The 15,421-nt window shown below is 45.1% G+C and overlaps 1 protein-coding gene across 1 annotated transcript in view; it reads left to right on the forward strand.

Moving 5' to 3' along the window:
• Positions 1-268: 268 nt before the first annotated feature.
• The window catches only part of OGDHL (oxoglutarate dehydrogenase L), a 102,549-nt gene continuing 87,396 nt past the window's right edge, over positions 269-15,421 (forward strand). The window contains exon 1 of the mRNA XM_069980683.1: positions 269-357. The gene's annotated coding sequence lies outside the window, so the exon portion shown is untranslated. The remainder of the gene's footprint in view (positions 358-15,421) is intronic.

Below are 15,421 nucleotides of genomic sequence, written 5' to 3' on the forward strand. Positions count from 1 at the left end.
CTATTCATCCTTCTTTTGAACACTTTTGGTGGATATTTACCATGTCATACCAGGACCCCCCCAGAAGACCTGCCATTTTGGAGATGCTCTGAGCCTGTTATCTCACTCATTGTCACAATATAAGTATGGTTATTCCAGTCATTTGTTAACGGTGTTCGTTTTATAGCTGATCGGTGTATTTACTGACACTCTTTTAGTTAATATATGACAGGTCGTTAACTACCTTTCACAATTTCCCTGTGTATATTCTGAAATAAACAGAACAGGCAGAAAACAGTCCAGATTATATTTTTTATCCTACGATCAGTGGATGTGGGACTTATTATGACTCATTGCAGCTGAAGTCCTGGCTCCTAGGTATGTCACATGTTATCATGTATTTACTTTGAAAGTATTTTCCAGGTATTTTAGTGATAGTTTATATAAGTTTAAGCTAACTCAGCAACTACCCAAACTTTATTTATCTAGAAAATGAACATTACCCTCTGGGGATCAGTATTATTTGTACATTAATTATACTTCCTAGTGTTTTATGAAAAACAAGTTTGCTAATTATGACCTTTTTTTTTTTTTGCAAGTAAATCTACTCCATATTCCAGATATTAACATGAAAAATAAAGCTGGTGGGATTTAATGGCTGTGCTGATTCAAACCATAGACGTTGTTGATAATGGATAACTAGAAAGCTGCGCTGTAATTGTTAATAAGAAAATTTTTATACAAAAATGATGTGCGAAATCAAATTATGAATTGTGAATGTAGAGCTCCATGTGTTCCGTCCACTGTGGACGTCCTTTGAGGAAGTCCAGAGGGGATGGAACACATGGAGCTCTGCAGACCCCAGCCATTCTTCTTCAGCCACATTGATTGGTAATATTATTAGTATTTTTTTCATGCACTTACTGCAGTGGTCAACCAGGAGAGGGGCTCATCAACTTTCTCTTGCTTTTTTTTAACCCCTTAACGACATCGGGCGTAAACTTACGCCCTCGCACCCTGGTACTTGGCGCATCAGGGCGTAAATTTACGCCCGATGTTTCCCCGATCGCTGCGTGTTCACACACAGCGGTCGGGGAAGATGGCCTGCTATAAATCATAGCAGGCCATCTTAGCTTCTCGGCACGGGGGGTGGTTAACACCCCCCATGCTTACGATCGCCGCTATAGGCTGATCAATTCAGATCAGCCAATAGCGGCGATCGGAACCTTTCCGGGTCATCGGCGACCCGATGACCCGGAAAAAAATGGCGGTCGGTGCTGTCCGAGGACGGCACCGACCGCCATTACTGTAAAAAGTAATGGTGATCGCCGTGCCACCGGCCCGATCGCCGTGAACGGCCGCCCGGCCGTTCACGGCGATCGGGCCGGTGGCACGGCGATCAGAGTCCCAGAAAATAGTAAATACCTGCCCTGGACCCCTCAGCTAGGTAGCGGAGGGGTCCAGAGCAGGTATTTGTACATTACTCACCTGTCCCGGGCTCCTGATCGGCGTCTTCCGGGTTCGCGGCGTCCTCCATCTTTCCGTTCGGTCTTCGGGTCTTTCCGGCGATCCCCGTCGTCTTCTCTCGGCTATTTTCGGCTCCAGCCTCGTCATTTTCCGGAATTTGCGCTCTGCTGCCCTCTAGCGGCTGATATGTGTAATACACGTATCAGCCACTATAGGGATGTTCAGAATGTAGAAAAAATTTTTTTTTTTTTTTCCCAATTTTTTTTTTTCTATTTTCCGTACCCTATCGCCGCTGAGTGTTGATCAGCATCGCACGAAAGTGCGCTGCTAATCAGCAACTCCTCCTTTTTGGCGTAGGGTGGTTTTTTTCTATATTCTACTGCCACGGTCTGCTGATAAGTGCCGCACATAAGTGCGGCATTTATCAGCAACTCCTTTGTTGGCGTAGGTTTTTTTTTTATACTTACTGTAAAAAAAAACACGTAAAAAACACTACATTACACCACACTACATTGAATAAAGTTTGACACTACACCACTACATACCCCATATACCAATCCCCGTATAAAGATGGCCCCCAGGGTGTTTTCGGCATCAGAGGGATACGTTATTATTGCCTCCGACACCGAAACAGCCAGTGAGGATGAATGGGGGGGATCCTTCTTTCCTCCATTCATCCTCATCCTCCAATGACATGTCTGGGGGGTAGCGTAGCGTACACTGCCTCCCAGACACGTCTTTTCCGCCAGTACCGTCCCAATAAGAGATCATGGTATGGCGTGAAATTCTCCAAACTCTGTGAGCGTACCTCAGGGTACTCTTACAGATTTAGGGTACGTGCACACTGCGGAATGGCGAAGGATAACCCTTTGTGCATTTCGCAGCTGGCACCCGCCGGCGGACTGATGCGGGCGCATGTCTCTACCCGTGTCATAGACTCCATGTTATGCACAGGCGGATTCCGTCGTCCATCCAAAGAATGAATACGTTGGACGGAGAGCGGAATCTGCCCGTGCATAGAATGGAGTCTATGACACGGACGGAGACGTGCGCCTGCATCAGTCCGCCGGCGGGTGCCAACTGCGGAATGCACGAAGGGTTATCTGTCGCGATTCCGCAGTGTGCACGTACCCTTAGAGTGTATGTAGGAAGGGACACCCGAATCCAGCCCCAGATGCCCCCTCCCCCCCCCCATCCTCGGAACAAGTGGGAAGATCATCCGGGAACTGATCTTCCCACTGCTGGATAAAGGTCACCACCTGTACGGGGATAACTTTTATACCAGCACCCCCTCTTCTGGTCCCTCGCTGCCCGAGCTACTGTAGCTTGCGGCATGATCCGAACATATCAGAAGTAGTAATAGCGCCCTAATATTTAGTGGCCATATAGCGGCCCCAGCGCTTCTGGATATGAAGGACCCCGTATCGCACCAGGACAAAATTTTCCAGGTGACGTCCCCCACACTGGAGAACGGGAGACCCCAGAAGAAGTGCAGAGTGTGGCGTAACAGGGGGATCAGGAAGGACACCATTTTCCAGTGTGACACCTGTCCTGATCCCCCCGGCCTCTGCATACAGGATCGCTCCAAGGTGCACCACACGTCACTGGGGTTCTACATTATCTAAATTCTGTCCCTTATTCCTATTTCAGGGGTCACGTTGATCCAGGGATTATTCTGATCGCCATTATGGAGTCGGGAAGGAATTTTTCTCCTGTGATGAGGCTACTGTCGTCTGCCTCACGAGGGTTTTTTGCCTTCCTCTGGATCAACACAGGTTGAATTTGATGGACACCTGTCATTTCCAACCTTATAAACTAATAATTGGCCTAATACCCCCAAATAAATTAGAATTGTCCCTTTTCCCCAGCTAAATAGGTATGGCCGCCATTCCCATTAGAGGATGCCATGATGCAATTACAAAGCCTCTGTGCGGCCAGGACAGTAGAAACCCCCCACAAGTGACCCCATTCTGGAAACTACACCCCATAAGGAATCTAACAAGGGGGGCAGCGGGGATATGGCCCCCTGGTGACGGCCACATTTGGGACGTGAAAATGAAAAAAAATGGTATTTTTTATTTTCTCGGCATATGTTCTACGTAAGTGACTGTCACCAGTGGGGTCCATATCCTCACTGCACCCCTTGTTAGATTCCTTATGGGGTGTAGTTTCCAGAATGGGGTCACTTGTGGGGGGTTTTTACTGTCCTGGCAGCACAGGAGCTTTGTAATTGCGACATGGCCTCCATCCTCCATTCCAGCCTCTAAATGGCGCTCTGTCCCTTTGGTGGCTTGCCCTGTGCCCATATGGCACATTATGCCCACATGTGGGGTATTTTCGTACTCAGGGGAAACTACCCTACACGTTTTGTGTTCATTTTCTTTTTTAACCCCTTGTGGAAATGGAAAAAATCAAGGCTAGACCAACATTTAGTGTAATTTTTGTAAAGTTTTTACTCTAAATCATTAATCTTGTCATGATTTTTTCATTTTCACAAGGGGCTAAAAGATTAAAAAAAACAATAAATGTGTAGAGCAATTTCCCCTGAGTACGGAAATACCCCACATGTGGACATAAAGCGCCATGCGGGTGCAGGGTAAGCCTCCGAAGGGAAGGAGCGCCATTTCGTTTTTGAAGGCTGGATTTGAATGGAATGGATTTCGAGGGGCCATGTTGCATTTAAAAGGCCTCTGTGTTGCCAAGACAGTTGAAACCCCCCACAAGTGACCCCATTATGGAAACTGCACCCCTCAGGGAATGTAACAAGGGGTGTAGTGAGCATATGGACCCCACTGGTGACTGGCACAAATATGGAACAATGTGGCGTGAAAATGAAATATTACATTTTTTACACTATAATGTTGGTTTAGCCTTGAATTTATCATTTTCACAAGGGGTTAAAAGAGAAAAAAACACACAATATGTGTAGAGCAATTTCCCCCGAGTCTGTAAATATCCCACATGTGGACATAACGCGCCATGTGGGCGCAGGGCAAGCCTCCGAAGGGAAGGAGCGCCATTTGGATTTTGGAGGTTGGATTTGGCTAGAATGGATGATGAAAGCCATGTCGCATTTACAGAGCCCTCGTGCTGCCAAAACACTGGAAACCCCCCACAAGTGACCCCATTCTGGAAACTGCACCCCTCAGGGAATCTAACAAGGGGTGCAGTGAGGATATGGACCCCTTGATGACGGGCACATTTGTGCCATGAAAGTGAAAAAATTAAATTTTTTACTTTTACGTCACATTGTTCCACATTTGTGCCCGTCACCAGTGGGGTCCATATGCTCACTGTGCCCCTTGTTAGATTCCTTGAGGGGTGTAGTTTCCAGAATGGGGTCACTTGTGGGGGGTTTCCAGTGTCTTGGCAGCACGAGGGCTCTGTAAATGCGACATGGCCCTTGAAATCCTTTCCAGTGAAATTCAGCTTCCAAAAGCCAATTGGCGCTCCTTCCCTTTGGAGGCTCGTCCTGCGCCCCCTTGGCACTTTATCGCCACATGTGGGGTATTTCCGTACTCGGGAGAAACTGCGCTACACATTTTGTGTCTTTTTTTCCCTCTTATCCCTTTAAGAAAATGAAAAATTGAAGGCTAGAACAACATTTTAGTGTTAAAAAATTTTTTTTCTTTTTTCACGCCATATTGTTCGGAAAATCTGTGAAGCACCTGTGGGGTCCAAATGCTCACTGCACCCCTTGTTACATTCCTTGAGGGGTGTAGTTTTCTAAATGGTGTCCCTTTAGGGGTGTTTTTTAGGTTTTGGCACCCCAGAGCCTCTGCCAACCTGAAGTGGTACAGTCAGAAATGACCAAATATAACGGAGGCATTGAAATTCACTAGGCGCTCCTTTGTATCTGAGGCTTGTGGTTGCGTCAAATAGCGCAATAGGGCCACATATGGGGTATTTCTATAAACAGCAGAAACGGGGCAATAATTATAGGGGTGCATTTCTCTGGTAATAGGTTTATAATTATGAAAAATATTGGATTACAATAAAATCTCTGCACAGAAAATTAAAATTTTCAAATTTCTTACACACTTAGCTTTTATTTCTGTGACTCCCCTAAAGGGTTAAAACACTTTCTGGATATGCTTTTGCAGAGTGTGGGGGGTGTAGTTTCTGAAATGGGGTGCTTTGTGGGGCTTTCTAACATACAGGCCCCTCAAATACACTTTAAACCTGAACAGGTCCCTAAAAATATCTGATTTTGAAATTTTACTGAAAATTTGGAAATTTGCTGCTAATGTTTTAAGCTTCCTATCGTCTAAAAAAATGAAAAATCGTTTAAAAAATGCCGCCAACATAAAGTAGACATGTTGCTAATGCTATTTAATATATAATTTATGTGGTATAGCCAATTTCTGTATACGCAAAAAAGTTTCAAAGTTGGAAAAATGCAGTTCTTCACATTTTTTCACATTATTTGGGTTTTTTTCATAAAGATTCATTATGAGTATCGACTCCAATTTACCAGAAATGTGAAGTACAATATGTCACGAGAAAACAATCTCAGAATCAGCCGGATAGGTAAAAGCATCCCGAAGTTATTAATGAATAAAGTGACACAGGTCACATTCATAAAATTTGTCTCTGTCATTAAGGCCATTTCAAGCTCTGTCCTTAAGGGGTTAAACATTCTTTGGAGATTTTGCATAAAGCTTATTTGCCAGGCTGGGGTTCTGGGTACTGCTTTACCATAGCAAACCCATTGTCAGGGTCAAATACTGTGATGTCATTATGCTTTTCCTGTTTTAAGACATTACTTGTGTCTCTGTATTGTGATAAACTGCAGTCATTATGGTACTGTGACATTACAGTAACCCTTTCCATTGACTACTCACTGTGCAGTGACATATATTTATGATCTCGGTGCGGATATTGTTGTCTCTAATTTATGTACCTTGAAATCACTATAATTTTTACATATGTATTATATTTTTTTTTTTAAATAACCTGGTAGTCAGTAGCGAAATTAGAGGGGGGCAAAGGGGGCGGTCGCTCCCGGGCCCACCAAGGCTGGGGGCCCCCGGGCCGGTCCCCCCCAGTGCACTTAAGGGCCGCAGAGGCCGGATGTTAATTAGGCCGCTCTGCCACTTTAAGGCTGGCCGGAAGTAGCAGCCGCTGCTCTCCGGGCAGACACTGCAGCTTCCTGTCTGTGTGTCTTCTCACTCTATACCAGGGCAGAAGAAACACAGACAGGGCCCCCTCCTCACAGCCTGGGCCCCTCCTCCGCTCCCTCACTACCTCCTCCGGCTACTTCCTGCTCTTGGATGTCGGGACAGAAGAAGAGGAGGGGCTCAGATTCCGACTGTGAGGAGAAGATCAGAGAGCTGCACCACATGGCCCCCTCAGAGCTTCCCTGCAATTACAGTAAGTGCTGTGTGTCCTGGGTGCATGGGGTGTGTGTGTCCTGGGTGCATGGGATGTGTCTGTGTCCTGGGTGCATGGGATGTGTGTGTCCTGGGTGCATGGGATGTGTGTGTGTCCTGGGTGCATGGGATGTGTGTGTCCTGGGTGAATGGGATGTGTGTGTGTCCTGGGTGAATGGGATGTGTGTGTGTCCTGGGTGCATGGGATGTGTGTGTGTCCTGGGTGCATGGGATGTGTGTGTGTCCTGGGTGCATGGGATGTGTGTGTGTCCTGGGTGCATGGGATGTGTCTGTGTCCTGGGTGCATGGGATGTGTCTGTGTCCTGGGTGCATGGGATGTGTCTGTGTCCTGGGTGCATGGGATGTGTGTGTGTGTGTCCTGGGTGCATGGGATGTGTCTGTGTCCTGGGTGCATGGGATGTGTGTGTCCTGGGTGCATGGGATGTGTGTGTGTCCTGGGTGCATGGGATGTGTGTGTGTCCTGGGTGCATGGGATGTGTGTGTGTCCTGGGTGCATGGGATGTGTGTGTGTCCTGGGTGCATGGGATGTGTGTGTGTCCTGGGTGCATGGGATGTGTCTGTGTCCTGGGTGCATGGGATGTGTCTGTGTCCTGGGTGCATGGGATGTGTGTGTGTCCCTGGGTGTATGTAATGTGATGTAAGAAGAGATAAGTAAAACTTAGTGTTTAAGGCTATGTTCACACTACATAAGTTCCGTAGTAATCATGGCCGTTGTAACAATGGCCGTGATTTCTACAGAACTTATGTAGTACTGCCTTCTGAGGAATCCCGGCCGGAGTGTATACACATAGTATACACTCCGGCCCGGATCCCTAGCAGCGCCGTAGAAAACTGACATATCCGTTTTCTGCGGCCGCTATTCAATGAATAGCGGCTGCAGAAAGCCAATGGAGCGCATGGCTCCGGCCGCACGCTCCATTATGTGCAGTGGGGAGTTGTGATGTGGATGCACCCTCATTAGAACTCAGCGGCGCTAACTCCCATTGTACCCTCGTGGCAGGACATGAGAGTTGTAGTTTGGTAACAGCTAAGGAGTCACTGGTTAGGAAGCAATCAATTAGGTAGAGTTTATTTAGTACTGTTCTCAAACCTGTGACAACTGTGCCTGTGCAAAACTACAACTCCCATCATGCCCTTCTGGCAGGAGATAGTGGGGATTGTAGTTTAGGAACAGCAGGAGGGTCACATGTTGGAAAACACTTTACTAAATAAACTGTACCCCTAAATGATTGCTTCCTAACAGTGGCTCCTCAGCTCTTACCAAACTAAAACTCTCATCATGTCCTGCCACCAGGGTACAATGGGAGTTGTAGTTTTGCCACTAGTAGGGAAACAATAATCTAGGGGGGAGGTTTATTTAGTATAGTGTTCTCCAACATGTGACCCTCCAGTCGCTACAAGACTAGAACTCCCATCATGTCCTGCTAACATAATGGAGGTTGTAGTTTAGAAACAGCTGAGGAGCCACTGGTTGGAAAACAATGGTTTAGGAGGACAGTGGTACAGTACATTAGAGGGGACAGTGGTACAGTAAATTAGAGAGGACAGATAATACAAGGCAATGAGAGATCAATTTGAAGTTGAAAAAAAATATCTCTTTTTGGTTTGAATGTAAGATCTGCTTATGCTGTATGTGACATTCTATATTTGAAGTGCAAATTTTGTCCTACTTTATTGAGCAATTGTGTAGGCCCACTGGCATTTGGAATTAGTTTATTTCATTCATTCCCTCTAGAAGGTATTTGCATAAAAATTAAAACATCTGTCTATTTCACGGGTGATGGTGTATAAATAAGCATGTCAGAATCGCAACTGCAAGCAGTCATCTACTCATCAACCACATGCCTGCTGCTACATCTTGCAGACACCTTTTTTATTCTTAACCATATAAAGGTAGCTTTTTTGTGTGTTACAGCCAAGTGTAAGGGCTCATTGATATTGGTCTGCTTGATAAGGCTTTTATTAATGTAGCTGGCAGATGTTATATGTGTTTGAATGAGGTACGCATAGATACCCTAAAGGGCTGTCTGTCGTGATTTTTAAAGGGTATGTGCACCTTAAGAAACAACAAAGTTGCATTGAACAACAAAGTAGCATTGATCAATGTGATAGGCGATCTGCTGGTTGAGCCTGCCTGTGCAGGCTCAGTGAGCAGATCGCCAATCGGAGCGCACGGAGGAAGGTAAGAGACCTACGGCAGTCCGTTTTAACGATCGAGACCTCCACAGTCACTGCGGGGGTCCCGATCGGTAAGTGACAGGAGACTCCCCCTGTCACTTATGGTGCTTTAACACAGAAAGATTATCTGACAGATTATCTGCCAAACATTTGAAGCCAAAACCAGGAACAGACTATCAACAGAGATCAGAACATAAAGGAAAGCCTGAGATTTCTCCTCTTTTCAAATTCACTTCTGGCTTTGGCTTCAAATCTTTGGCAGATAATCTGTCAGATAATCTTTCTGTGTAAACGCACCATAACACTTAAAAGATTGCGGCGTTTAAGGAGTTAATGACATGCTGCAGCCTGTCATTAACGGTGAGGTGCCGGCTGCTTACTGCAGCCGGCCCCCACCTCCTATGAAACGCGCTCCGGAGCGCGCTTCATAGCTCAGACTTCCAGGGCGTACTGGTACGTCCTTTGTTGTCTAAGGGTTAAAGGGTTATCCAGCGAAAATCTTTTTCTTTCAAATCAACTGGTGTCAGAAAGTTATATAGATTTGTAATTTAATTCTATTAAAAAATCTTAAGTCTTCCCATACTTATCAGCTGCTGTATGTCATGCAGGAAATGTTGTTTTATTTTCAGTCTGACACAGTACTCTGCTGATATCTCTGTCAGAGACAGGAACTCTCTAGAGAAGGAGAGGTTTTCTATGGGGATTCATAGAAAACCGAGACAGTTAGTTTCTCGGCCAGAGATGTGAGCAAAGAGAACTGTGTCAGACTGAAAATAAAACAACATTTCCTGCAAGACATACAGCAGCTAATAAGTATAGGAAGACTTGAGATTTTTTAATAGAAGTAAATTACAAATCTATATAACTTCCTGACACCAGTTGATTTGAAAGAGAAAGATTTTCACTGGACAATCCCTTTAATACCGAGTTGGATCACTAAATATTAATTATGATGGAATTTTCTTTCATATATCATTTTTCCTCACAGCAAGCCCAGGAATGTGTGTGAGGGTCAGAGATGTGAATCTGTGTTCCTAGTGTGGGTGCAAACATTATCTTAGTGCCACACAGCTATTTACTGAAGAGTCTGTAAAGATTTAGAGATTTAACACCTTGACAAAGGACAAATGCTTCCTCAGTAAGGGTTAGGAACAGGTTAATTAATAACTTACCTTGTCACGAGGCTGCCTGTAATATCACATTCCATCATAAATAATCCTCAATTTCCTATAGGATGTAAAGCGCTATACATTTGCTATTATTTTTAATCAAAGTTTTGTCTGAAACAGGTTCTTGCAGGTTCTCATAAAAAATAATTCTCAGATCAATCTACAGCAGCAAGGTTCTGATACAGACAACTTCAGTGTTTTCCTACATCTCTTCACCTGGAGAGGCCCTTCATAGTTCCCTGACTCCCTTTGAAACAATAAGCACTCAAACTACTGATCCCATTCACAACAGTTTATGGGCTATTTCCCTCCTAAAATAAAACACCCCTACTATTCTACCCTAGTATAGCCGCCACCCCCCCCCCCCCCCACACACACACTAAATTAGGCCACCCCTCCAAAAGTAAGGCTGTCTACCGCCACTTACAACTCCACTAATCCCCTTGTGGAGCTTTACTGCCGTCGCCACAGGCAGCTTGGTCCATGGCCCCTAATGCCACATGCCCCGATGCACTATGCCACCGTCACACGTCCCGACGCACAGCGCCGCTGCCGCAAGGACCCACCGCCGCAAGAACCAAGGGGGATGCAAGGTCCAGGGGGATTTCGCTTTTCTCTTCACCCAGCTGGGGAGTGAGAAATAAGACATACCCCGAAAATAAGACATAGAGGGAAATTTATTAAGGACTTTGCGCCTATTTTTAGGTGAATAATTGGATTTTTCACTCATTTAAGTCCTATTTATGAACCAGTATTCGACAAATGAATATTTTTTTGGATGCAACCTTTTTTTAATCTGCCTGTTTTGAGTACTCACCCAAATGTTCCAATAATCCGGTATTAACGCCCAATTTATCATTTGTGACTTTTTAAAAAGTCCCACAAACAGGTGCAAGCCTATTTCTGGTCAGTACCAGGTAAATATACTTGCACAATTTTTGCATTTTTGCGCCTTTTCTTGTGACTTTTTACTTAGATACATTCACTATGGCAGTGCTACATTTTAATAAATCAGTCACAAAATATTGGACCAAAATGTACACCAATCCTCATTAGAATAGTCACACACATTAGACTTGTTAGTAAATGTCCCCTGTTTTGGAGTAAAAATTTATATATGGCACTGTCTTATTTTTGGGGAAACACGGTAGAGGACATGGAGATTTTACATATGAAACTAACTCTGAATAATAGATAGGAAAAGAACCTTTCCCATCCGAAAATTTCACAAAGAGCTCAAATGGATATTCTAACACACACAGTTGCTTGATGTCGTGTAGGACTTAAGACAAATTGTCTATCCTCACGGCAGCAAGATGCTTGGTGGCCCAATTCTGGAAGAGAATAGTAGTACCCACCAGGAATGACCTGTATTCTCGTATTCTAGACGTTTGGAGTATGGAACAGTTGACTGCTATGCTCAACAACAGGTTAGACTATCTTAACCCCTTAAGGACCGGGCCTAAAATGGCCTTAAGGACCGGAGCAAATTTTATGAATATGACCTCTGTCACTTTATTCATTAATAACTTCGGGATGCTTTTACCTATCCGGCTGATTCTGAGATTGTTTTCTCGTGACATATTGTACTTCACATTTCTTGTAAATTGGAGTCGATACTTATAACGAATCTTTATGAAAAAAACCAAAATAACGTGAAAACGCTTATACAGAAAATAGTTATGCCACATAAATTATATATTAAATAGCATTAGCAACATGTCTACTTTATGTTGGCGGCATTTATTAAACTACATTTCATTTTTTTTTAGACAATAGTAAGCGTAAAACATTAGCAGCAAATTTCCAAATTTTCAGTAAAATTTCAAAATCAGATATTTTTAGGGACCTGTTCAGGTTTAAAGTGTATTTGAGGGGCCTATATGTTAGAAAGCCCCACAAAGCACCCCATTTCAGAAACTGCACCCCCCAAACTCTGCAAAAGCAGATCCAGAAAGTTTTTTAACCCTTTAGGGGAGTCACAGAAATAAAAGCTAAGTGTGTAAGAAATTTGAAAATTTTAATTTTCTGTGCAGAGATTTTATTGTTATCCAATATTTTTCATAATTATAAACTTATTACCAGAGAAATGCACCCCAATATTTATTGCCCCGTTTCTGCAGTTTATAGAAATACCCCATATGTGACCCTATTGCGCTATTTGACGCAACCACAAGCCTCAGATATAAGGGAGCGCCTAGTGCATTTCAATGGCTCCGTTATATTTGGTCATTTCTGACTGTATCACTTTAGCTTGGCAGAGGCTCTGGGGTGCCAAAACCTAAAAAACACCACTAAAGGGACACCATTCAGAAAAATACACCCCTCAAGGAATGTAACAAGGGGTGCGGTGAGCATCTGGACCCCACAGGTGCTTCACAGATTTTCCCAACAATATGGCGTGAAAAAAGACAAAAGTATTTTTTACACTAAAACGTTGTTCTAGACTTCAATTTTTCATTTTCACAAAGGGATAAAAGGAAAAAAAAAACACAAAACATGTAGCGCAGTTTCTCCCGAGTACGTAAATACACCACATGTGGACATAAAGTGCCAAGCGGGTGCAGGACGAGCCTCCAAAGGGAAGGAGCGCCAATTGGCTTTTGGAAGCTGGATTTCACTGGAATGGATTTCAAGGGCCACGTCGCATTTACAGAGCCCTCGTGCTGCCAAAACACTGGAAACCCCCCACAAGTGACCCCATTCTGGAAACTACACCCCTCAAGGAATCTAACAAGGGGTGCAGTGAGCATATGGACCCCACTGGTGACGGGCACAAATGTGGAACAATGTGACGTGAAAGTGAAAAATTTCATTTTTTCACTTTCACGGCACAAATGTGCCCGTCATCAAGGGGTCCATATCCTCATTGCACCCCTTGTTAGATTCCTTGAGGGGTGTAGTTTCCAGAATGGGGTCACTTGTGGGGGGTTTCCACTGTCTTGGCAGCACAAGGGCTCTATAAATGCGACATGGCTTTCATCATCCATTCTAGCCAAATCCAACCTCCAAAATCCAAATGGCGCTCCTTCCCTTCGGAGGCTTGCCCTGCACCCACATGGCGCTTTATGTCCACATGTGGGGTATTTACGGACTCGGGGGAAATTGCTCTAAACATTTTGCATGTTTTCTTCTCTTTTAACCCCTTGTGAAAATGATAAATTCAAGGCTAGACCAACATTATAGTGTAAAAAATGTAATATTTCATTTTCACGCCACATTGTTCCATATTTGTGCCCGTCACAGTGGGGTCCATATGCTCACTACACCCTTGTTGCATTCCCTGAGGGGTGTAGTTTCCATAATGGGGTCACTTGTGGGGGGTTTCAACTGTCTTGGCAACACAGGGGCCTTTTAAATGCAACATGGCCCCTCGAAATTCATTCCAGCCAAATCCAGCCTCAAAAAACCAAATGGCGCTCCTTCCCTTTGGAGGCTTACCCTGCACCCGCATGGCGCTTTATGTCCACATGTGGGGTATTCAGGGGAAATTGCTCTACAAATTTTGTGTTTTTTTTATTTTTTAGCCCCTTGTGAAAATGAAAAAATCAAGACAAGATTAATGATTTAGAGTAAAAATTTAAAACAAATTACACCAAATGTTGGTCTAGCCTTGATTTTTTTCCATTTCCACAAGGGGTTAAAAAAGAAAATAAACGCAAAGCGTGTAGGGTAATTTCCCCTGAGTACGAAAATACCCCACATGTGGACATAATGTGCCATATGGGCACAGGGCAAGCCACCAAAGGGACAGAGCGCCATTTAGAGGCTGGAATGGAGGATAGAGGCCATGTCGCAATTACAAAGCTCCTGTGCTGCCAGGACAGTAGAAACCCCCCACAAGTGACCCCATTCTGGAAACTACACCCCATAAGGAATCTAACAAGGGGTGCAGTGAGCATATGCACCCCACTGGTAACAGGCACATATGTAGAACATGTGCCGTGAAAATAAAAAATACAATTCTTTTCATTTTCACGTCCCAAATGTGGCCGTCACCAGGGGGCCATATCCCCGCTGCCCCCCTTGTTAGATTCCTTATGGGGTGTAGTTTCCAGAATGGGGTCACTTGTCGGGGGTTTCTACTGTCCTGGCCGCACAGAGGCTTTGTAATTGCATCATGGCATCCTCTAATGGGAATGGCGGCCATACCTATTTAGCTGGGGAAAAAGGGACAATTCTAATTTATTTGGGGGTATTAGGGCAATTATTAGTTTATAAGGTTGAAAATGACAGGTGTCCATCAAACTCAACCTGTGTTGATCCAGAGGAAGGCAAAAAACCCTCGTAAGGCAGACGACAGTAGCCTCATCACAGGGAAAAAATTCCTTCCCGACACCATAATGGTGATCAGAATAATCCCTGGATCAACGTGACCCCTGAAATAGGAATAAGGGAAAGAATTTAGATAATGTAGAACCCCAGTGACGTGTGGTGCGCCTTGAAGCGATCCAGTATGCAGAGGCCGGGGTGATCAGGACAGGTGTCACACTGGTAAATGGTGTCCTTCCTGATCCCCCTGTTACGCCACACTCTGCACTTCTTCTGGGGTCTCCTGTTTTCCAGTGTGGGGGACGTCACCTGGAAAATGTTGTCCTGGTGCGATACGGGGTCCCTCATATCCAGAAGCGCTGGGGCCGCTCCATGGCTGCTAAATATTAGGGCGCTATTACTACTTCTGATATGTTCGGATCATGCCGCAAGCTACAGGGCAGCGAGGGACCGGAAGAGGGGGTGCTGGTATAAATGTTATCCCCGTACGGGTGGTATCCTTTATCCAGCAGTGGGAAGATCAGTTCCCGAACGATCTCCCCACTAACTCCGAGGATGGGGCGGGGAGGGGGCATCTGGGGGCTGGATTTGGGTGTCCCTTCCTTCATACACTCTAAGTGCACATGCACACTGCGGAATGGCGAAGGATAACCCTTTGTGCATTCCGCACCTGGCACCCACCGGCAGACTGATGCGGGCGCGCATCTCCGTCCGTGTCATAGACTCCATTCTATGCACGGGCGGATTCCGCTCTCCGTCAAATGTATTCATTCTTTGGACGGACGATGGAATCCGCCCAAGCATAACATGGAGTCTATGACACGGGTGGAGACGCGCGCCTGCATCAGTCCGCCGGCGGGTGCCAGCTGCGGAATGCACAAAGGGTTATCCTTCGCCATTCCGCAGTGTGCACGTACCCTAAATCTGTAAGTGTACCCTGAGGTACGCTCACACAGTTTGTAG

The sequence above is a fragment of the Dendropsophus ebraccatus genome, chromosome 8, assembly GCF_027789765.1.
Source record: "Dendropsophus ebraccatus isolate aDenEbr1 chromosome 8, aDenEbr1.pat, whole genome shotgun sequence".
NCBI lineage: Eukaryota > Metazoa > Chordata > Amphibia > Anura > Hylidae > Dendropsophus > Dendropsophus ebraccatus.